Source organism: Bubalus bubalis, chromosome 2 (assembly GCF_019923935.1).
Source record: "Bubalus bubalis isolate 160015118507 breed Murrah chromosome 2, NDDB_SH_1, whole genome shotgun sequence".
Classification (NCBI taxonomy): domain Eukaryota; kingdom Metazoa; phylum Chordata; class Mammalia; order Artiodactyla; family Bovidae; genus Bubalus; species Bubalus bubalis.
This window is the reverse complement of record NC_059158.1, coordinates 183,737,710-183,762,853: the sequence shown is the minus strand read 5'-3', so window position 1 is coordinate 183,762,853 and position 25,144 is coordinate 183,737,710. Positions and strand designations below refer to the sequence as shown.

Below are 25,144 nucleotides of genomic sequence, written 5' to 3'. Positions count from 1 at the left end.
AGGCTTTGAAATGGATTCATTTGATTTTTAAATAGCCTCACAATCTTTATGACCATATCCTTTTCTAGTTTAATATGTTTCTGAGAATATTAAAGCTAGAAATTTAGCTTTTACCTTATAGTCAAAAGCAATTTCACCAGTGGTAAAAATTTTACTAGTAACCCCACTTAACACACCTTTGCTATTCTATACAATCAAAGACTTGGAACAAATTGAGAATGCATTATTTAGGATCTGAGCTCTTTAAAGATAAGAACTGCATGTTATTGGTCTCCTTTATATATCCAGCATCTAATACAGTACGGTGGTGGTGGTTTAGTCACTAAGTCGTGTCTGACTCTTGCGATTCCATGGACTGTAACCTGCCAGACTCCCCTGTCCATGGGAATTCTCCAGGCAAAAATACTGGAGTGGGTTGCTATTTCTTTCTCCAGGGCTAATACAGTATATACCCATCTAAAATCTATTAATCAACAAATCCCCTGCAATCAAAATTGAATTGAAAGTTAATGACTCTCTACAACAATAAACACTGTTTTGGTCTTTTTGTGTGTTCAAGCTGGTTTTAGAAAAGGCAGAGGAACCAGAGATCAAATTGCCAACATCCACTGGATCATGGAAAAAGCAAGAAAGTTCCAGAAAGACATCTATTTCGGCTTTATTGATTATGACAAAGCCTTTGACTGTGTGGATCACAATAAACTGTGGAAAATTCTGAAAGAGATGGGAGTACCAGACCACCTGACGTGCCTCATGAGAAACCTATATGCAGGTCAGGAAGCAACAGTTAGAACTGGACATGGAACAACAGACTGGTTCCAAATAGGAAAAGGAGTATGTCAAGGCTGTATACTGTCACCTTGCTTATTTAATTTATATGCAGAGTACATCATGAGAAACGCTGGGCTGGAAGAAGCACAAGCTGGAATCAAGATCGCCGGGAGAAATATCAATAACCTCAGATATGCAGATGATACCACCCTTACGGCAGAAAGTGAAGAGGAACTAAAAAGCCTCTTGATGAAAGTGAAAGAGGAGAGTGAAAAAGTTGGCTTAAAGCTCAACATTCAGAAAACGAAGATCATGGCATCTGGTCCCAGCACTTCATGGGAAATAGATGGGGAAACAGTGGAAACAGTGCCAGACTTTATTCTTTTGGGCTCTAAAATCACTGCAGATGGTGATTGCAGCCATGAAATTAAATGACGCTTACTCCTTGGAAGGAAAGTTATGACCAACCTAGACAGCATATTCAAAAGCAGAGACATTACTTACTTTGCCAACAAAGGTCCGTCTAGTCAGATCAGATCAGATCAGTCGCTCAGTCGTGTCCGACTCTTTGCGACCCCATGAATCGCAGCACACCAGGCCTCCCTGTCCATCACTAACTCCTGGAGTTCACTCAGACTCATGTCCACTGAGTCAGTGATGCCATCCAGCCATCTCATCCTCTGTCATCCCCTTCTCCTCTTGGCCCCAATCCCTCCCAGCATCAGAGTCTTTTCAGATGAGTCAACTCTTCGCAAGAGGTGGCCAAAGTCTAATCAAGGCTATGGTTTTTCCAGTGGTCATGTATAGATGTGAGAGTTGGACTGTGAAGAAAGCTGAGCACTGAAGAATTGATGCTTTTCAACTGCAGTGCTGGAGAAGACTCTGCGAGTCCCTTGCACTGCAAGGAGATCCAACCAGTCCATCCTAAAGGAGACCAGTCTTGGGTGTTCATTGGAAGGACTGATGCTGAGGCTGTAACTCCAACACTTTGGCCACCTCATGCGAAGAGTTGACTCATTGCAAAAGACTCTGATGCTGGGAGGGATTGGGGGCAGGAGGAGAAGGGGACGACAGAGGATGAGATGGCTGGATGGCATCACCGACTTGATGCACATGAGTTTGGGTGAACTCCAGGAGTTGGTGATGGACAGGGAGGCCTGATGTGCTGCGATTCATGGGATTGCAAAGAGTCGGACATGACTGAGCAACTGAACTGAACTGTAATACTTCCATTTCAGAGATCAGGCAACTGAAATAGGAGAAAGTTAACTAAATGGACCCATCCTGGAGAGAATAAAGGCTGGAGCTACAATTTATTTTCTTGGGCTCCAAACTCACTGAAGATGGTGCCTTGCAACCATGAAATTAAAAGACGCCTGCTTCTTGGAAGAAAAGCTATGACAAACCTAGATAGGATATTAAAAAGCAGCGATATCTCTTTGCCTACAAAGGTCTGTATAGTCAAGAAAATGGTTTTTCCAGTAGTCATGTACGGATGTGAGAGCTGGACAATAACAAAGGCTAAGCACTGAAGAACTGATGCTTTCGAACTGTGCTGGATAAGACTCTTTTGAGTGCCTTGGACAGAAAGGATATCATCAAGCCAGTCAATCCTAAAGGAAGTCAATCCTGAATATTCACTGGAAGGACTGATGCTAAAGCTTGAAGCTTCAACATTTTGACCACCTGATGCAATGAACTGACTCACCGGAAAAGACCCATTTGATGCTGGGAAAGTCTGAAGGCAGGAGGAGAAGGGGACGACAGAGCACGAGATGGTTGGATGGTATCACCAACTCGACAGGCGTGAGTTTGAGCAAGCTCCAGGAGTTGGTGATGGACAGGGAAGCCTGGCGTGCTGCAGTCCATGGGGTCGCAGAGTCGGACACAACTGAGCAACTGAACAACAGCAGCAACTAAGACATAGATACAACTTCAAAACCTTTGTCCTCCCAATACAATACTCTGCCTCTCAACTCTACTTTGTTCCTATATTTTCTCATAAATTCAACTTCATTTTCATTTTGCTTGTCTTTTGTTTTTGCAACAGGAGGGGATATGGAGATAAACAAGGGAGGGGATACTGAAGAATGCTGTTTGCCTGTTAGCCCTAAGCGTCATATGTCATCAGGAAAATAAAATAATAAAGTGTCTCTAAGATTTGTCCCTTGGACTGCAAGGAGATCCAACCAGTCCATTCTAAAGATCAGTCTGGGTGTTCTTTGGAAGGAATGATGCTAAAGCTGAAACTCCAGTACTTTGGCCACTTCATGCGAAGAGCTGACTCATTGGAAAAGACTCTGATGCTGGGAGGGATTGGGGGCAAGAGGAGAAGGGGGCGACAGAGGATGAGATGGCTGGATGGCATCACCGACTCGATGGACGTGAGTTTGAGTGAACTCCGGGAGTTGGTGATGGACAGGGAGGCCTGATGTGCTGCGATTCATAGGGTCGCAAAGAGTCGGACACGACTGAGTGACTGAACTGAACTGAACTGAAGGTTTGTCCCGAGCTCAGCAGAGGACAGGACATTATACAGTTCTGCTAGCAATGAGAAAAAAAGATGATTCCAATGAGACCATTACTCCATTTTCTAGGTCTCCGAATTCCATTGTAATGCTCATCCTACAATGTCTTGGGCATTTTTTTTTACACTTTAAAAAATGCATCTGTGCCACTTCTACCATGATCAAAACAGACTGCAATTAAATTTGAGGCAAATCTAGTGATGATAAAAAAAGTGTCAATCACTACAACACAGATACATAATTTGAGAATAGACTATAAGTAGTAATCTTTCCGTCTACTAAATACTTTTCATCTCTAAATACCTTGAATACCATCAACCCAGATTTAAAAAGCCTCCCATCAGTGAGTCCACATGGCCAGTGCTCTGTTAAGTGCAGAGAAGCCTACTGAAAGCTTATTCTGGGAGAAAAGAAAGAAAGTGAAGTCACTCAGTCGTGTACAATTCTTTGTGACCCCACAGACAGCAGCCCACCAGGCTTTCCCATCCCCGGGGTTGTCCAGGCAGGAACACTGGCGTGGGTTGCCACTGCCTTCTCCAAATTCCGGGAGAGGCCACTACAAAAAATAAAACACACCTTCACAGATGTGATCGCTTATCCCTCATCGTCACCTTACCCAGCCTCTTTAAGAGGCTCTCTTTAAGATCATCAAGTTCCCAGGAGAAAGTCATCTCTGAGCCCCAGAGGTCAGCAGAGGGCCTGTCAGATAGTAAGTACAAACTGACACTGCCTGAACAAGTGAAATAAAGCTATTAACCAATCCAACCCTGCATTTCTACCACACACACTTAGGTATGAATATATCAGGGTCTCCTGACACATTATCTTTATGTCACACGTCTGTTATTTCTTGGCTTTCTATGACAGTTCTTTCCTGTGTTCCAAAATATGGATCAGGATATACTGTCAAAAAGCATTTTAAGTTACAACGCATCTAAATATAAATTCAAACTTTAGAGACACTCTGGAGTCTATTACGGGAATTTAAAATGTCAGCATCAATTTCTTCAAAGTAGGTTGCTCAAAATTTGTTGAGTTGAATCATGTGTGTGTATGCTCAGTCGCTCAGTCATTGTCTGATTCTTTGTGACTCCATGGACCACAGCCTGCCAGGTTCCTACGTCCATGGAATTTTCCAGGCAAGAATACTGGAGTGGGTTGCCATTTCCTTCTCCAGGGAATCTTTCTGAGCCATGGATCGAACCCATGTCTCCTGTATTGGCAGGCGGTTTCTTTGCCACTGCGCCACCTAGGAAATCCCTGAGTTGAATAATTGCTATTGCTAAGTCACTTCAGTCGTGTCTGACTCTGTGTGACCCCACAGACGGCAGCCCACCAGGCTCCCCCGTCCCTGGGATTCTCTAGGCAAGAACACTGGAGTGGGTTGCCATTTCCTTCTCCAATGCATGAAAGTGAAAAGTGAAAGTGAAGTCGCTCAGTCGTGTCCGACTCTTAGCGACCCCATGGACCCCATGGACTGCAGCCTTCCAGGCTCTTCCATCCATGGGATTTTCCAGGCAAGAGTACTGGAGTGGGGTCCCAAGTCTTAAATGTAAATAAGTGGAATTTTTAAATACTCTCCCTTCTGAAAAACTGACCTGATACAAATGGTATAAGGAACATATACAAAAAAATAAATTCTTGAGGGTTATTTCCATTCTTCTGATACAATTATTATTTTGATTACTGTAGACTTCATTTATAACATGTATAAGAAAGATATGCATTTAGAGGGTCATACCATGATTTAGTAATGTGATTGTACAACTTATGAAATATCCTTGTAAAGTGCAGTATCACATTTCAAAGGAAACATCTCCCTAAATGATCAAAATATAGAATTACGTGTTTCAAATATCACTCAATTCTTGTTTGGATTCTGTGTTTAAAAATAATAACTAGCAGTAGCTAATTTATGACAGCTCTGGGTCTTCTAGGTAATTGGTGAATGAAAACTACTAATGGGGGTGCTAGGTTCTAAAAATCTTAACAGTTTTTTGATGGTATCAAGTATTTCATTGACTGCGGAAAGCTGCCATGTAAATAATGACCTCTTTTTCATTTTTTAAACGCTTTTCTAGGTACTAAGTTACAGCCTAGCATGGATTTTGGAATCAGTAGAGACTTGCAGAAAGAGTTATTAACTAATGGGCGGGGGATGACATCTTCTATGCTTTTGTGGCCCCTCATTAGCTATTTAAGGTGACTGCATTTAACTCTAACCCCTGCCATCATTTGCCTCTTTTGTAGACTGTTCATTTATATGAGTATTATATTCATTCCCAATATAAACTGAGTATCCACATTACTAGAATTTACATGATTTTAAATTATGAGAGGAAATACAGTACGGAGAATGCACTAGTGGTCGCCTGTGCGGAACAGGAAGGCAGCAGGGGCAAGACAGTGGCTAAGAGGTTAAGAAGCACAAACTACTATGTACAGAATAAATAAGCTACAAGGATATATTACAAAGCACAGAAAATATAGCCAACAATTTATAATAACTTTAAATGGAGTATATTCTTTAAAAACACTGGTTTACTATGTTGCACACCTGAAACTAACACTGTAAATCAACTCTACTTCAATGAAAAGTAAAAATAAGTAAATTTTTAAAATGAGAGACAATATAGGTAAGCGGTTATGAGCTCCAGAAATCGAGCTATGGCTGAATGTTGGCTCTACCATTTACTTACTAACTATATAACCGTGAGCAATATTATTTCATCTGTGTCTTGGTCTCCTCTTCCATAAAACAAGATACTACATCAGTGTCTCTTTTGCTGTCTCGTATACAGGGTTATCGTTACCATCTTTCTAAATTCCATATATATGTGTTAGTATATTGTATTGGTGTTTTTCTTTCTGGCTTACTTCACTCTGTATAGAACAGTCTTTTGGACTCTCTGGAAGAGGGAGAGGGTGGGATGATTTGGGAGAATGGCATTGAAACATGTATAATATCGTATATGAAATGAGTTGCCAGTCCAGGTTCGATGCACTGGGATGACCCAGAGGGATGGTACAGGGAGGGAGGAGGGAGGAGGATTCAGGATGGGGAACACGTGTAGACCTGTGACGGATTCATGTTGATATATGGCAAAACCAATACAATACTGTAAAGTTTAAAAAAAAAAAAACAACAACAAGATACTACAGTTGCGAGCATTAAAGAAGTGAAGTAAAACAGTTACTGGCATATAGTAAGCAATTAACCAATGATAGCTATTATTAAAAACAACAAATTTTTCCAACCAGGACAGTATGGCTTACATGTTGTTGATATGTCTTTTATAAATTGAAGTATAACTGATTTATAATGTGTTAATGTCTCCTATATACCACAGTGATTCAGTTATACATATATATATATTCTTTTTCTGTATTCTTTGCCTTTATGGTTTGTCACAGGATACTGAATACAGTTCTCTGTGCCAGACAGTAGGACCTGTTGCTTATACATTCACATGGAATAATCTACATCTGCTAACCCCAAACTCCAGTGAAAAAGTTGGCTTAAAGCTCAACATTCAGAAAACGAAGATCATGGCATCCAGTTCTATCACTTCATAGCAAACAGACAGGGAAACAGTGGCTGACTTTATTTTTCTGGGCTCCAGAATCACTGAAGATGGTGACTGCAGCCATGACATTAAAAGATACTTACTCCTTGGAAGGAAAGATATGATCAACCTAGACAGCATATTGAAAAGCAGAAACATTACTTTGCCAACAAAGGTCCGTCTAGTCAAGGCTATGGTTTTTCCTGTGGTCATGTATGGATGTGAGAGTTGGTGTGAAGAAGGCTGAGCACTGAAGAATTGATGCTTTTGAACTGTGGTGCTGGAAAAGACTCTGAAAGTCCCTTGGACTGCAAGGAGATCCAACCAGTCCATCCTAAAGGAGACCAGTCCTGAGTGTTCATTGGAAGGACTGATGCTGAGGCTGAAACTCCAACACTTTGGCCACCTCATGCGAAGAGCTGACTCAATGGAAAAGACCCTGCTGCTGGGGAAGACTGAGGGCAGGAGGAGAAGGGGACGACAGAGGATGAGATTGTTGGATGGCATCACCAACTCAACGGACATGGGTTTGGGTGCACTCCGGGAGTTGGTGATGGACAGGGAGGCCTGTCGTGCTGCAGTTCTTGGGGCTGCAAAGTCAGACACGACTGAGCGCCTGAACTGAACCCCAAACCCCACTCCCCCCTTAATCTCTTCCCCCTTGGCAGCCACCAGTCTATGCTCTACATCCACCCAGTCTGCTTCTGTTTCACAGATAGGTTCATTTGTGTCGTATTTTAGAATCCACATGTAAGTGATATCATATGACGTTTGTCTTTCTCCTCTGACTTAGTTAGTATGATCATCTCTAGTTGCATTCGTGCTCCTGCAAATGGCATTATTTCATTCTTTTTTGCGTGGCTGAGTAGGATTCCACTGCATACATTTATATAACACATCTTCTTTATCCATTCATCTGTCGACAGACATCTGCTTTGTTACCATGTCTTGGTTACTGTCAATATGCTGCTATGAACACAGGGGTGCATGCATCTTTTTAGATTAGAGTTCTGTCTGGATGTATGTTTGGGAGAGGGATTGCTGGATCATATGGTTCTATTTTTAGCTTTCTGAGGAACCTCCATACTGTTTTCCACAGTGGCTGTATTTACTTTAAATACACTTGATTTGTTAGTCAGATACTGTGAAACACACACACTCAAACCAAGAATAAACTAACACCAACAAAAATATTCATTTGCTTAGATGAGTTAATAAAACATTTAATAGAAATTCTGTGAGGGTAATAAATTAGAGCTCTACTACTCTAGAAGAATGTGTAAGAGAGCTAGAGAGATAAAATGCATACGTATTAATATTCATAAAGTCCTACAACTATTCCAAACTGATATAAATATACCTGTGTCTTAGGAGTTAAGAAATAATCAGAATTTAAAATTTTGTGGAGAGTCATATTGAAACAATTAAATTTTGAGCAGGTTTTTTACTATGGTCTAGGTTGAGAAGACAGCATCAAGGCAACAATGTGGAGATTAGCACCTAGCAAATAGGTGTGGAGGACTGGTGACAGAAATAAAGTACAGCTAAGGGGAGATAATGACCAACAGAGGGCCCTGGAGGCTAAGCCCTGAAACAACTACTATGTCTCTGTAGCTGTACAGATATCTCCAGAAACAATACTTTCCCTGGAAGACTTTTCTGGGGAATGTCTGCTGAACGTACTTTTACAGAGAAGTCTCAAAGTAGAGAGAATTACAGAAGCTGAAGTAAGTACTAATAAAAGAGTCTATGAAATGGACTAGAAAGGGAAGGGGGTTGAAGAGATGGATGGATATCAATAAATGGATAGAAAGCTCAAAGGATAAGAAAAGCCTGGAAGTGTGCTGGGTAGAAGTTGTAGAAGGCCTTGGAGAGCCCTCACAACTGAGGCAAAAACATTCAGAATTTCTGCCAATCATCAAATTCTGTAAATTAAAAAGATACATTAAAAAATATATATATACAGGAACTAAGTTACATACAAAGGAAATTCAGAATCATTAATTTACAAAACACAGATCCCTTAGGTTTCAAGCACAAACAATGATCCTGCGCTCCCAGCCCAGTTGGGTGTTCCGTGTCTATGCCACCAGACGATGCACCTAGAGTGGTTACTACAGTGGTGAGTCACTACCTAGCTGAGAGCACCCTCTCACACTCAGGTAAGATGTAACTCCTGGTAAAACAGTGCGGTAGAGTAAGTTACAAGGCTGATGCCTCTGACAGATCCTTACACAGATGTGGAAGCGCAACTATTCACAGTCCTATTCATTTTTTTTAAAAAGCTTTACTGAGACATAATTCACATACTATAAACTTCCCTCTTTTAAAAGCACACAATGCAGCGCTCATGGCTGTGAAGGGAGAAAGCCCATTCTTCCTACCATGGACTTCCTTCTCCACTCATCCAAAACACTTTGCTTCTGACATTTCTGGTCACCAAGTATGCGGGGCTTTTCCCCCACAGCAAGCAATTCTCCGTGACACCAGCTGTGTTTCCAGAGTTTAACTCAATCTCAAACTATCTACCTAGAGATACGTGTTAGATATTACAAGTGAGGGCTGAGACTCAAGACTGTCCTCCACTTCAAATCCAACTATAAATTGGAAATTCCAACAATTCCCTCCCCCTCAGGTTTGCAAGAACAGCTCACAGAACTCAGGGAAATGTTTAATTATGTTTATCTGTTTATTAAAGGGTATGATAAAGAACACAGATGAACTGCAGGTTAAGAGACACACAGCGGGGAGGAGGTGTGGAAGAGCCCCAAGTACAGGAGCTCCTTGCTGTCGAGGAGCTGGGTGCACTACCCTTCTGGTGCGGACATGTCACCAGGCTAGCGGCTCTCTGAACGCCCTCCTATGGAGGCTTCATCAAGCAGACATGATCCACAGTAATCATATTTGCAGCCTCTCTTCTCCCTCCGGAAGACTGAAGAAGGGACTGAAAATTCCAAGATTCTAATCATGACTGACTAGTCCTGGTTACCAGCCCCACCCAAGAGTCAACCAAGAACCCACCTAGAGTCAAGTCAATAGGACAAAACATGCTTGTAGTGTTTACATCACTTAGGAGTTTACGAGGCTTTTAAGAGCCCAATGCCAGGGACAGAAGTCAAAAACCAGTATCAGAACCAGAGATGCTTTTAATGTTATCATAAATTACAAGGATGTTAGGAACTCTGTGCCAGCAATCAGAGGCAGAGACGAACATATATTTTATACCACAGACACACCTCAGAGATATTGCAGGTCCAGTTCCAGACCACTGCAATAAAGTGAATGCAGCAATGAAGAAAGTCACACACATTTTCTGGTTTCCAAGTACATGTAAAAGTTATGTTCATACTGCACTGTAGTTGTACAGGTGTGCTACATATGTCTAAAAAAATTATATACTTTAATATAAAAATATTTCATTGCTAAAAAATGCAAACCATCATCTGAGCCTTCAGCAAATCATAATCCTTTTGCTGATGGAGAATCTTGCCTCAATGTTGACGGCTGCTGACTGATCAAGGTGGTGGTTGGTGAAGGTAGAGACTGCTGCAGCAACTTCTTAAAACGAGACAACAATGAAGTTTGCAGCATCAACTTGACTCTTCTTCACGAACAGCTTCTCTGTAGCATACCAGGCTTTTTGACAGCATTTTACCCACAGTAGAATACCATTCAAAATCGAATGCAATCCTCTCAAAACCTACTTTATGTGCTAAAATTAAGTAATAATTTAAATCATTTGATGTTATTCCAACAATCTTCCCAGATTTTCACCAGGGCTAGAATCCATCTCAAGAAACCTTTCTGTGCTCATCCATAAGAAGCAACTCCTCATCTGTGAGAGTTTTATCATGAGATTGCAGCAATTGAGTCACATCTTCAGGCTCCATTTCTAGTTCTCTTACAGCTTCTACCACACCTGCAGTGACTCCTCTACTGAAGTCTTGAACTCCTCGAAGTCATCCATGAGGGCTGAAATCAATTTCTTCCAAACTCTTGTTTGGAAGGAATTCTTCTGGAAAGGATTCACCATTCTGGGTTCCCCAAGGAACATTTCTGGTTCATTGATAGTTTGACCTTTCCCCACAATCCACAAATGTCCTTTGGGGAACCCAGAATGGTGAATCCTTTCCAGAAGGTTTTCAATTTACTTTGCCCAGATCCAGCAGAGGAATCACCATCTACAGCAGCAAGTGTATTTATTAAATAATAAGACTTAAAAGTCAAAATTACTCCTTTTTCACGGGCTACAGAATGGATGTTATGTTCAGTTCAGTTCAGTCGCTCAGTCGTGTCCGACTCTTTGCGACCCCACGAATCGCAGCACGCCAGGCCTCCCTGTCCATCACCAACTCCCGGAGTTCACTCAGACTCACGTCCATCAAGTCAGTGATGCCATCCAGCCATCTCATCCTCTGTCGTCCCCTTCTCCTCCTGCCCCCAATCCCTCCCAGCATCAGAGTCTTTTCCAATGAGTCAACTCTTCGCATGAGGTGGCCAAAGTACCGGACATTCAGCTTTAGCGTCATTCCTTCCAAAGAAATCCCAGGGCTGAACTCCTTCAGAATGGACTGGTTGGATCTCCTTGCAGTCCAAGGGACTCTCAAGAGTCTTCTCCAACACCACAGTTCAAAAGCATCAATTCTTCGGCGCTCAGCCTTCTTCACAGTCCAACTCTCACATCCATACATGACCACAGGAAAAACCATAGCCTTGACTAGACGGACCTTTGTTGGCAAAGTAATGTCTCTGCTTTTGAATATGCTGTCTAGGTTGGTCATAACTTTCCTTCCAAGGACTAAGCGGCTTTTAATTTCATGGCTGCAGTCACCATCTGCAGTGATTTTGGAGCCCAGAAAAATAAAGTCTGACACTGTTTCCACTGGTTCCCCATCTAGTTCCCATGAAGTGATGGGACCGGATTGCACGATCTTCGTTTTCTGAATGTTGAGCTTTAAGCCAACTTTTTCACTCTCCACTTTCACCTTCATCAAGAGGCTTTTTAGTTCCTCTTCACTTTCTGCCATAAGGGTGCTGTCATCTGCATATCTGAGGTGATTGATATTTCTCCCGGCAATCTTGATTCCAGCTTGTGTTTCTTCCAGTCGAGCGTTTCTCATGATGTACTCTGCATATAAGTTAAATAAACAGGGTGACAATATACAGCCTTGATGTACTCCTTTTTCTATTTGGAACCAGTCTGTTGTTCCATGTCCAGTTCTAACTGTTGCTTCCTGACCTGCATACAGATTTCTCAAGAGGCAGATCAGGTGGTCTGGTATTCCCATCTCTTTCAGAATTTTCCACAGTTTATTGTGATCCACACAGTCAAAGGCTTTGGCATAGTCAATAAACCAAAAATAGATGTTTTTCTGGAACTTTCTTGCTTTTTCCATGATCCAGCGGATGTTGGCAATTTGATCTCTGGTTCCTCTGCCTTTCCTAAAACCAGCTTGAACATCAGGAAGTTCACGGTTCACATATTGCTGAAGCCTGGCTTGGAGAATTTTGAGCATTACTTTACTAGCGTGTGAGATGAGTGCAATTGTGCGGTAGTTTGAGCATTCTTTGGCTCTGCCTTTCTTTGGGATGGGAATGAAAACTGACCTTTTCCAGTGCCAGCAAATTTGGATGTTAGTAAGCATGAAAACATCATGAATCTTGTATATCTCCAACAGAGCTCTTGGGTGACCAGGTGCATTGTCAATAAGCAGTTGTATTTTGAAAGGCATCTTTTTTTCTGAGTAGTATGTCTCAAGAGTGGGATCAGAATATTCAGGAAACCATGTTGTCAACAGACGTGTTGTCATCCAGGCTTTGTTGTTCCATGTAGAGAGCACAGGCAGAGTAGATTTAGCAGAATTCTGAAGGACCCTAGGATTTCTGGAATGGTACACAAGCAGGGACTGCAACGCAGTATCATCAGATGCCATCAGCTCCTGACAAGAGGCTGTTCTTTGGAACCAGGCATTCACTTCTCCTCTCTAGCTATGAACATCCTAGATGGCATCTTCTTCCAACGGAAGGCTGTTTCATCTACACTGAAAATCTGTAGCTTAGTGTAGCCACCTTCATTTCTTGCACTGCTGCAGCTTCCCACATCACCATGTGGGGCTTCACCTTGTATGATATGGAGACAGTTTCTTTTCTAAAACTTCATAAACCAACCACCTCTGCTAGCTTCAAACTTTTCTCCTGCAAAGTCTTCACCTCTCTCAGTCTTCACAGATCTATAAAGGGTTAGGACCTTGCTCTGGGTTAGGACAGAATGATCTCTGTTCGTTTCCAAGGCAAACCATTCAATATCACAGTAATCCAAGTCTATGCCCCAACCAGTAATGCTGAAGAAGCTGAAGTTGAACGGTTCTATGAAGACCTACAAGACCTTTGAGAACTAACACCCAAAAAAGATGTCCTTTTCATTATAGGGGACTGGAATGCAAAAGTAGGAAGTCAAGAAACACCTGAAGTAACAGGCAAATTTGGCCTTGGAATACGGAATGAAGCAGGGCAAAGACTAATAGGAGTTTTGCCAAGAAAATGCACTGGTCATAACAAACACCCTCTTCCAACAACACAAGAGAAGACTCTATACATGGACATCACCAGGTGGTCAACACCGAAATCAGACTGATTATTCTTTGCAGCCAAAGATGGAGAAGCTCTATACAGTCAGCAACAACAAGACCAGGAGCTGACTGTGGCTCAGATCATGAACTCCTTATTGCCAAATTCAGACATAAATTGAAGAAAGTAGGGAAAACCACTAGACCATTCAGGTATGACCTAAATCAAATCCCTTATGATTATACAGTGCAAGTGAGAAATAGATTTAAGGGACTAGATCTGATAGACAGAGTGCCTGATGACCTATGGGATAAGGTTCATGACATTGTACAGGAGACAGGGATCAATACCATCCCCATGGAAAAGAAATGCAAAAAAGCAAAATGGCTGTCTGGGGAGGCCTTACAAATAGCTGTGAAAAGAAGAGAAGTGAAAGGCAAAGGACAAAAGAAAAGATATAAGCATCTGAATGCAGAGTTCCAAAGAATAGCAAGAAGAGATAAGAAAGCCTTCTTCAGCGATCAATGCAAAGAACTAGAGAAAAACAACAGAATGGGAAAGACTAGAGATCTCTTCAAGAAAATCAGAGATACCAAAGGAACATTTCATGCAAAGATGGGCTCGATAAAGGACAGAAATGGTATTGACCTAACAGAAGCAGAAGATATCAAGAAGAGGTGGCAGGAATACACAGAAGAACTGTACAAAAAAGATATTCACGACCCAGATAATCACGATGGTGTGATCACTCACCTAGAGACAGACATCCTGGAATGTGAAGTCAAGTGGGCCTTAGAAAGCATCACTACGAACAAAGCTAGTGGAGGTGATGGAATTCCAGTTGAGCTATTCCAAATCCTGAAATATGATGCTGTGAAAGTGCCGCACTCAATATGCCAGCAAATTTGGAAAACTCAGCAGTGGCCACAGGACTGGAAAAGGTCAGTTTTTATTCCAATCCCAAAGAAAGGTAATGCCAAAGAATGCTCAAACTACCGCACAATTGCACTCATCTCACACGCTAGTAAAGTAATGCTCAAAATTCTCCAAGCCAGGCTTCAGCAATATGTGAACCGTGAACTTCCTGATGTTCAAGCTGGTTTTAGGAAAGGCAGAGGAACCAGAGATCAAATTGCCAACATCTGCTGGATCATGGAAAAAGCAAGAGAGTTCCAGAAAAACATCTATTTTTGGTTTATTGACTATGCCAAAGCCTTTGACTGTGTGGATCACAATAAACTGTGGAAAATTCTGAAAGAGATGGGAATACCAGACCACCTGATCTGCCTCTTGAGAAATCTGTATGCAGGTCAGGAAGCAACAGTTAGAACTGGACATGGAACAACAGACTGGTTCCAAATAGGAAAAGGAGTACATCAAGGCTGTATATTGTCACCCTGTTTATTTAACTTATATGCAGAGTACATCATGAGAAACGCTCGACTGGAAGAAACACAAGCTGGAATCAAGATTGCCGGGAGAAATATCAATCACCTCAGATATGCAGATGACAGCACCCTTATGGCAGAAAGTGAAGAGGAACTAAAAAGCCTCTTGATGAAGGTGAAAGTGGAGAGTGAAAAAGTTGGCTTAAAGCTCAACATTCAGAAAACAAAGATCGTGCAATCCGGTCCCATCACTTCATGGGAACTAGATGGGGAACCAGTGGAAACAGTGTCAGACTTTATTTTTCTGGGCTCCAAAATCACTGCAGATGGTGACTGCAGCCATGAAATTAAAAGCCGCTTAGTCCTTGGAAGGAAAGTTATGACCAACCTAGATAGCATATTCAAAAGCAGAGACATTACTTTGCCAACAAAGGTCTGTCTAGTCAAGGCTATGGTTTTTCCTGTGGTCATGTATGGATGTGAGAGTTGGACTGTGAAGAAGGCTGAGCGCCGAAGAATTGATGCTTTTGAACTGTGGTGTTGGAGAAGACTCTTGAGAGTCCCTTGGACTGCAAGGAGATCCAACCAGTCCATTCTGAAGGAGTTCAGCCCTGGGATTTCTTTGGAAGGAATGACGCTAAAGCTGAATGTCCGGTACTTTGGCCACCTCATGCGAAGAGTTGACTCATTGGAAAAGACTCTGATGCTGGGAGGGATTGGGGGCAGGAGGAGAAGGGGACGACAGAGGATGAGATGGCTGGATGGCATCACTGACTTGATGGACCTGAGTCTGAGTAAACTCCGGGAGTTGGTGATGGACAGGGAGGCCTGGCGTGCTGCGATTCGTGGGGTCGCAAAGAGTCGGACACGACTGAGCGACTGAACTGAACTGAATAGTACAAATCCTTTAAATCAAAGTTATATATGCATACAGGAATTATTCTAAGGATTTTCTACCATCTCAAGCCCAGAATTTAATTAAGAACTTTTCAGTACCATCATATTCAAGAGCTTCTCTCCTCTGGAACATAAATTCCTAAGGGAATCATGACACTCATTTGCTGAAAGAGAGCATTTGGGCCTGTCATGCTAGTTGAAAATACTAGTATTAATAATATTTAACATTATTATAGAGTCCTTAGTATGTGCTAGAGACTATGCTAAGTGCTTTATATATATAGCATATTTCATTGTCACTACACATTTATGAAGTAAGTACTATTATTATCTTCATTTTCCAGAGAAAATCAATTCAGAGTTAAGAAACTCAAGGTCATAGAGACAGACAAGGGAAAAGGACAAGATTCAGGAGTGTCTGACTCTGTTGCTTTGATCTTCACTACTATACTTTACAGCTGGTGTCTGAACTAATCAAATACATGAAAAGTCACATTCAGATCTTATGGATATATACTCAGACAACTGGTGCTACAACAAAATATAACAAGAAGACATTACAGTCAAAAGTGAGCAGCTTAGTGTTTTTCGTGAGGGTGAACGTTCCCCAGGGCCTCTGAAGGGTTTAAGCAGAAATGCAAGACCACATCTCTACTTTAAAGAGAGAACTACTTGGTGGAGAATGAACTTGAAGGGGCCAAAGCTGGAGCCACATAAATGAGAGGTATTCATGCAGAAGTGCAGGTCTAAGGCAGGAGAAAATGGAGTGGAGGGGACAAATTCAACAACCGTATCAGGTAAAATGAGAGACTCTTGTTAAATGACCATACATGATAAAAGAATGACTCAAGGAGGAAATCTGTCAACAGGGAATTCACATTAAGGATTTTAGCTTAATTAAAGCCAGTGCCACTGACATAAAATAAAGAGACTGGGTGTGATTAACAGATGATTACTTTGGTACTGAATATGATGACTATGGGATTTCCAAGTGGAGATATTTGGCAGGCAATTGGAATGTAAGACGGAAACTAAGAAGAGAGGCTGGAATGCAGATAAAAAAAAATTCATTAGCAAATACCACTGGAGCCATCTACCATTAGATGAAATTACCCATGAAGAATGTGTTGAATCATATCAGCAGAATATAACTGAAATATGAGGGAACTTTTGGGGGTGGTGAAACTTGTGTATTTTAACTGGTGGTGATTACATGACTTTACATGTCTGTCTAAATTCACAGAAATTAATGCTAAAAAGTGAATTTTATTGCATATAAATTACAATAAATAAATTAAAAAAGAAGAGAATGCAATAGTATTAAAAGTGGTAAAAAGACCAATATTATAGCATATTGGGAGCATAAATCAGACTACATTAGTAATAGTGAACAGAGTAAAACCAGAAATGGTAGACTATTCTTGAGAAGACTGGGTAAGATGAAACATGATTTTAAGTCATAACTAAATGGACATGTCGGAGAAGGCGATGGCACTCCACTCCAGTACTCTTGCCTGCAAAATCTCACGGACAGAGGAGCCTGGTAGGCTGCAGTCCATGGGGTCACTAAGAGTCAGACATGACTGCGCGACTTCACTTTCACTTTTCACTTTCATGCACTGGAGAAGGAAATGGCAACCCACTCCAGTGTTTTTGCCTGGAAAATCCCAGGGATGGGGGGAGCCTGGTGGGTTGCCGTCTACGGGGTCGCACAGAGTCGGACACGACTGAAGTGACTCAGCAGCAGCAAATGGATGTATAGGAGTGAGGGTGTGTTTATGGTCTGAGAGAGAATTCAGCATATTTACAATAAGAAAGAAATCTGGAGACCGAAAAGGGAAGCTAGTAAATTTGTATGAAAGTGTGGATAGAGACAGGTTGCAGCTCCAACAGAAGGCACAAAAAGTTATACACCGGGCACTCAGTTTTCTAAACAGAAGACAGAAACAAAGTCATCTGCTGAGTGTGGGGAAGGCTGGGTTGATTACAGGGTTTTACAACAGGGAGATCGTAAGAGGTGTGGCTGGTGGTGGGCAGCATGTGCTTCTACAGGCCCTTACATTCACAGTAGGTAATCTTGCCCACAGTGCTCTGCTACTGAAATTTAAGAAAGAAGACAAAGTAAAACACTGTTCTCTAAAGGAAAAGTGGACACGAAAAATCACAGAATTTGGTTAAGAGTATAGATTAGATAATTCTTCCTCTTCCATCTTTGCTCAAATTTCATTTTCTATAGAGGAATAAAACTTTAATCATATTATTTAAACGTTATCATTATTAGTGCTTCCCTGATGGCTCAGACAGTAAAGAAACTGCCTGCAGTGCAGGAGACCCGGGTTCAATCCCTGGGTTGGGGAGATCCCCTGGAGAAGGGAATGGCTACCTACTTCAGCATTCCTGCCTGGAGAATTCCATGGACAGAGGAGCCTGGTGGGCTATAGTCCATGGGATCACTAAGAGTCAGACATGACTGAGTGACTAACACTTTCACTTTAACTGTTATTACCTGATGGCCTTCCAGCATTTCTTTCCCTGCTTGATTATTTTTATACTACTTAAAACTTTCTAATATATTACAACTAGGGCAGGGATCACTGAATTCTTCAGTGATGAATCTCAAGCGCCCAGAACAATGTAGAAATTAGTAGACTCTCATTAACTATTTGTGGCTGACACAAGTGGGCTTTTGCAACTGCTTTTAAACATGCATAAGTGTAACTCCCTAAATCCTGAAAAGGTTAAAAAAAACCTTATAACAACACAAACAGCATGTTAGAAAAACAATAGACATGTGACATGAAAGAAGGCTTGGGTTGTAACTCTTCTTGTGACCCTGAAAAACCCAATTTACTTCCATGGCTTATTTTTGTTAATAGCCAAGTGAGAATAATTATATCTCATAAAGAACTTTAAATGATAAGATTAATGTTTGCGATACCTAAGAAAAGGTCTTATAAACATGAAAAAATGACTTCATTATGACTGCAACGAAATTACCAAGTACTAATAATACAGCAATAGAAAAGTGGAGAAAAAACACATATTCAAGGAAATGCATTTTGCACATTTTTTGTTAGTAGTGAAAATTTCCTTGTCAAGATTACTATGTGCAAGGTGAAGATGGATACTGGAGAAAGAGAAAGCTTTTAGCATGACTAGGCTTGCCTGAAAGAGAACAACATTCCCCTAAACTGTCTGGACTACCCTGTCTAAAAGCAAGTTGAGAACAATGGTTTCTTTTCGAAGTAGATTAATTTCTAAGTCTGGGGGAAAGTGGGCTGAATTTAGAACAAAGATCTATGTCTATTCACGGAGATACATATGAGAAGTTAATTAATAACCAATGAATGAAACTTCAAGGCTCATGTTGCAAAGAAATGAACTTTTGTAAATAGTGGGGAATGGTATACCATTTGAAGAGGCAAAGAGGACCTGTGCACAACGCTTGCCAGAAAGACTTGGCACATGAGTCTGTGGATAAGCTCTACCATCAGGTAGGTGTCTAGGCTCATTCCATAGCATATGAATATAGACAGAATTTAACCCAGTGCCAGCGATCTCCAGAGAGTGCTTAAGATTTCACTGTGGAAGGCCACAGGAACACAGGAACGACAGGACAAATGTACTTTTCAGGCCGCTTTGTTGAAAATATTTTGATGAACAAGGTGGCGCAATCCAGTCATTTCCATTTACTTAAGCCTAAGGATCACTCAGGCTCAAGCCTCTAGAAAAGGGAGCAAACAGTCCTTACTTTGGCAACTGCTCCACTGGAGCTGATAAACGACCCTCAGGTAGGAGCGTGTAAGGTCTGCTCACAAGGCTCAGAAGCTATTTCTCTAGAGGAGAGTGAGAAGTTAGGTTAGACGGGTACACATTATGGGAAGGACTGCGCTTGTGGACTCTCAAACCACTGGGGATCTATTTTCAGCCCCAGTAACTAAATATTCCAGGTATAATTTCAAATACTTGTTAGAAAGTTTAAGTCAAACAAAGGCAAGAATAAATTTCAAATTTCCTATTACTGATGCAGACCTTCAGGCTATGGTTTTTAAAATAAGTCTTTTTCAGATTAGTTTACACAAACTGAAAGACTTTCTTTTATTATCTGCTTACTAAAGTGAGAAGAGCAAAGTGATTGGCTCTGTGAATCAGAATTTTATTAACATCTCTTAAAACATACAATCATATTTCCATTTGAGAAATAAATCTCTCATCTTCAACCTACAGAAACTAGAAACCATCGTTCAACCTTAGCTGAGCCTAAATGAATGTAAGGCAAACTCTTGGAAGCCACATAAACAAAGTCAGTTGCTGCTACCTCTGCAACTGCTACAATACTGGGCATATGGGATGCTGTGTTGTTGTTCAGTCACTAAATCATGCCCAACTCTTTGCAACCCCATGGACTGTAGCACGCCAGGCTTCCATGTCCATCCCCAACTCCCAGAGTTTGCTCAAACTCATGTCTATGGAGTCAATGATATCATCCAACCACCTTATCTTCTGTCGCCCCCTTCTCCTCCTGTCCTCAATCTTTCCCAGCATCAGGGTCTTTTCCAATGAGTCAGCTCTTCTCATCAGGTGGCCAAAGTACTGGAACTTCAGCTTCAGCATCAGTCCTTCCAATGAATATTCAGGAATGATTTCGTTTAGGATTGACTGATTTGATCAATCAATCAATCAATCTGATCTCCTTGCTGTCCAAGGAACTCTTGAGAGTCTTCTCCAGCACCACACTGCAGCCTTCTTCACGGTTCAGCTCTTACATGCATACACGACTACTGGAAAAACCACAGCTTTGACTATACAGACCTTTGTCAGCAAGGTAATGTGTCTGCTTTTCAACATGATGTCTAGGTTAGCCATAACTTTTCTTCCAAGGAGCAAGCGTCTGCAGTCATCATCTGCAGTGATTTTGGAGCCCAAGAAAATAAAGTCTGTCACTGTTTCCATTGTTTCCCCATCTATTTGCCAGGAAGTGATGGGACCGGATGCCATGATCTTCGTTTTTTGAAAGTTGAGTTTTAAGCCAGCCTTTTCACTCTTCTCTTTCACTTTCATAAAGAGGCTCTTTAGTTCCTCTTTGCTTTCTGACATAAGTGTGGCGTCATCTGCATATCTGAGGTTATTGGTATCTCTCCTGGCAATGTTGATTCCAGCTTGTGCTTCATCCAGCCCAGCATTTCACATGATATACTCTTCATATAAGTTAAATAAGTAGGGTGACAATATACAGCTATGATGTACTCATTTCCTAACATAGAACCGGTCCTTTGTTTTATGTCCGGCTCTAACTGTTGCTTCTTGACCTGCAAACAGGTTTCTTAGGAGGCAGGTGAGATGGTTTGGTATTCCTATCTCTTTAAATTTTTTCTACAGTTTGTTGTGATCCACAGAGTCAAAGGCTTCAGTGCATTCAATGAAGCAGAAGTAGATGTTTTTCTGGAACTCTCTCGCTTTTTCTATGATCCAACAGATGTTGGCAATTTGACCTCTGGTTCCTCTGCCTTTTCTAAATCCATCTTGAATATCTGGAAGTTCTTGGTTTACATACTGTTGGGAGTTTAGCTTGGAGAATTCTGAGCATTACTTTGCTAGCATGTGAGATGAGTGCAACTGTGCAGTAGTTTGCACATTCTTTGGCACTATCTTTCTTTGGGGCTGGAATGAAAACTGACCTTTTCCAGTTCTGTGGCCACTGCTGAGTTTTCCACTTTTGCTGGCATATTGAGTGCAGCACTTTCACAGCATCAACTTTGAGGGTCTGATATAGCTCAGCTGTAATTCCATCAAATTCTCTAGCTTTGTTGGCAGTGATAAGGCCCACTTGACTTCACACTCCAGGATGTCTGGCTCTAGGTGAGTATTCACACCATCGTGGTTATCTGGGTCATTAAGATCTTTTTTGTATAGTTCTTCTGTGTATTCTTGCCACCTCTTCTTAATATCTTCTGCTTCTGTTGGGTCCATACCGTTTTTGTCCCTTATTGTGCCCATCTTTGCAAGAAATGCTCCCTTGGTATTTCTCATTTTCTTGAAGAGATCTCTAGTCTTTCCCATTCTATTGTTTTCCTCTATTTCTTTGCACTGATCACTTAAGGAAGGCTCTCATCTCTCCTTGCTATTCTTTGGAACTCTGCATTCAATTGGGTATATCTTTCCTTTTCTCCTTTGCCTTTTGCTTCTCTTCTTTTCTCAGCTATTTGTAAGGCTTCCTTAGACAACCATTTTGCCTTTTTGCATTTCTTTTCTTGGGGGTGGTTTTCATCACTGCCTCCTCTACAATGTTAGAAACCGCTGCCCATAGTTCTTTAGGCACTCTGTCTATCAGATCTAATCCCTTGAATCTGTTTGTCACTTCCACTGTATAATCATAAGGGATTTGATTTAGGTCATACCTGAATGGTCTAGTGTGGTTTTCCCTACTTTCTTCAATTTAAGTCAGAATTTTGCAATAAGCAGTTCATGATATAAGCCACAGTCAACTCCAGGTCTTATTCTTGCTGACTGTATAGAGCTTCCACCTCTGGCTGCAAATAATACAATCAATCTCTTTTGGTGTTGACCATCTGGTGACGTACATGTGTAGAGTTGTTGGAAGATGGTGTTTTCTATGACCGGTGTGTTCTCTTGGCAAGTTCTGTTATCCTTCATCCTGCTTCATTTTGTACTTGAAGGGCAAACGTGCCTGTTACTCCAGGTATCTCTTGACTTCCTACTTTGCCATGTAAAAAGTTGGTATCTAAACACCCACATGAGAGAAACAAGAGCTTGGATCTCTACAAAGCAGGGACTTGGAACTGGAATTTTCATAAAAAGCCCTGATACTTCTCTAACAGAGTGAAAAGGATGCTAGAACAGAGACCAAAATAAACCAGTGAACCAACCCAGAGTGATGACAAAGAAGTTTTGTTTCAACTAGGTGGCAGAGATTCCATTATCCTAAACATTCGTATACACAGGGAATGCATTTACATTGTGGTATGAAGGTTGTTTTAGGACAAAACTCAGATTACATACCAGTTAATGCTCTCCCCAAGACATGCAGTAATAAACAAAAATCTGCTTTGGGAGGACTTGCCTTCAATATACACATCCAGCAAAGTTTAGCTGAAGATAAATTCATAAAACAAATTTATAAAATAAGTCAAGAAGTAACACACCATGAACAAAGCCAGAAGACAGATCAGACACCACCTTCTGCCAAAAGAATTTCAAATAATAGTTTTATATCAAGTAGAAACAAGAAAAGTAGAAGAAAAAAATCACTATTGTTTTTAAGAGTGAAAAAACTCATGTTATACAGCAAGCATGTTATACAGTATCTACACTTGTGAAACTGCACAAAATGAATTCCTGAATGGGTAAGTGGGGAATGTTTTTGCACAAATTCTGAAATTCTCTCTTCTTCCCTCACCAAGTATAATAAAACTCATAATAAAAATTCCTAAGACTTAAATCAGTTAAATACATATTTTTTTCCACATTCAACTGTTGAAGTGATAGTACAGATCAGGTAATCAAATGTCTCCCCCATCTCTGAAGCTTTTCAGCATACCCTGAAGGTACAAACCATTCTCATTTTATAGGGCTTTCTCTGCAACCCCTAAGTATCCAGAATTGCTGCAATTTGTGCCAGTCAACCTAAATAGTTGCAAAAAATGTTTCCCATCAGAAGTAATGGACCACACCCCTTATGTCTGCCTTTACTGCTTTAAAACGAGTACCTCTATACCAACTACTATATACTTCGATGCATCACACCTGTCAAAAGCAACTGGTTTCTGAATCCTGCTTTAAAGTGCTCATCCTCAGGCAGAGATAAGAGCTATTTTCAAAAGTCAACAACAAAAGGCTGATACTGAGCCAAAGTATTATGGTTTTAATAACCTCTCAAAATAAATGAAGTAAACTAAATGAGTAAGTGCAAAAAAGACTGTAGTCATTAAGCATATGACAATTTGAGGTGGATAAAAAGAATGATGAGTTAATTTTCATTGTTAACTTTCATAGCAATAACATTAACAAATATTAATACTGAAATGAGAGAGTCAGGAATGTTTTTGGTAAGCATTACAATTAAAAAAATGCTAGAGGTGCATGGTTTCTTAAGGTTCATTTACTTTGGATTTTGAAGAGTATAAGATATAAAATGGAAACTTTGAACTTCTAGTATCTCCAAAATACATTTATAGGTTAAGAAATATCATGAAACTAGAAAAATGCCAAGACACTTTACTTCCTGACATCACCAACATCTACCTTGTCCCTAATCATACAAAATATGGTTTTTCTCTTTTTGTTATCTTCTGCTTTACAGCTGAGCAAAGGTGCTCGTGACTAATATTACTAATTCCAAGAGCAATCTGCATTTTGGAAAAAAAATATACCATGGTATAAAGATTACTTAGCCCTAAATTCTGTTTGTCCATTTATCCAGGGGAGCTGTCTTATAATACCAGGCCACTTAAGTGACGAATTGTTTAAAAGAATGAATGAATATCAGGGATGAGTGTTAAGTAGTACATCAATGTAGAATTCTGCTTTACACTTATTTCAGTTCTGAGATACAGTTTGTATCTTTGACTTGCATTCCCTATGCCTGCTTTTCCTTTCTATTGTTTGTATGGATGTTTTAAAACATTTGTCTTCAATAGCCTCTTCTATTTTTGGAACTACCAAATCACTAGTTGTTGAAAAACAACTCACAGGTTGGTAAACGAAGGGGAAAAAAAAATCAAGGGTCAAACAAATTACTATTCTCCAACAAACAAATGTTCTTTGGAGGGGTACTCACCTGCAGCCACACCAAAAGTAAGACTTTTTTTTTCAAAGAGTAATGAAAAAGCCCTGCCCACATCATCGCCCTACCAAGGAAGACGGCTCCGCAACAGTGACGGCACTGAATCTGATGGTTATCGAGGCCGGTCTATTGAGGAGACAGGTGATTTATAAACATTTATGATAGATTTCTCCCAGTCCCAACTGCCTGGCACTGTTTGTTTTCCTGCTCTGGTTCACAGTGGAACTAGATGTTCTGCAATTCCAAGGAACCAGACACCTCTCACAGACTTTCATGAGGGAATCACCTTGAGAACTGAGTTGGGTGGGAGAGCCACATCTTAAACTTGACTTGCCAAATTTCCTACTAGACAGGTCAGAATAGGTAATAAACAACAGGGATGCAGGTGACTAAGACATCCCCAGTACATATCTAGATCGCAGGGAGAGCACTCATTTGTCAAATTGAGCAACTTGACAGGTACACAAAGAGCAAATTATACAATACAGAGCAATGTCTAGAAGACAAGCTATGTTGACTCGTTAAAAGCCATATTCTTATCGGCTACTGAATCAAGAATAGTTGATAAGCCTCAGATAACTTTTGATCAATATTATAAAAACCTAATGGTTAGATCCACAATTC

At 40.8% G+C, this 25,144-nt stretch overlaps 1 protein-coding gene across 18 annotated transcripts in view; it reads right to left on the bottom strand.

Annotated features, from left to right (window-relative positions):
* EIF4G3 (eukaryotic translation initiation factor 4 gamma 3) overlaps positions 1–25,144 on the bottom strand; it is a 353,112-nt gene that overhangs the window by 99,017 nt on the left and 228,951 nt on the right. The gene's annotated exons all lie outside the window — the stretch shown is intronic.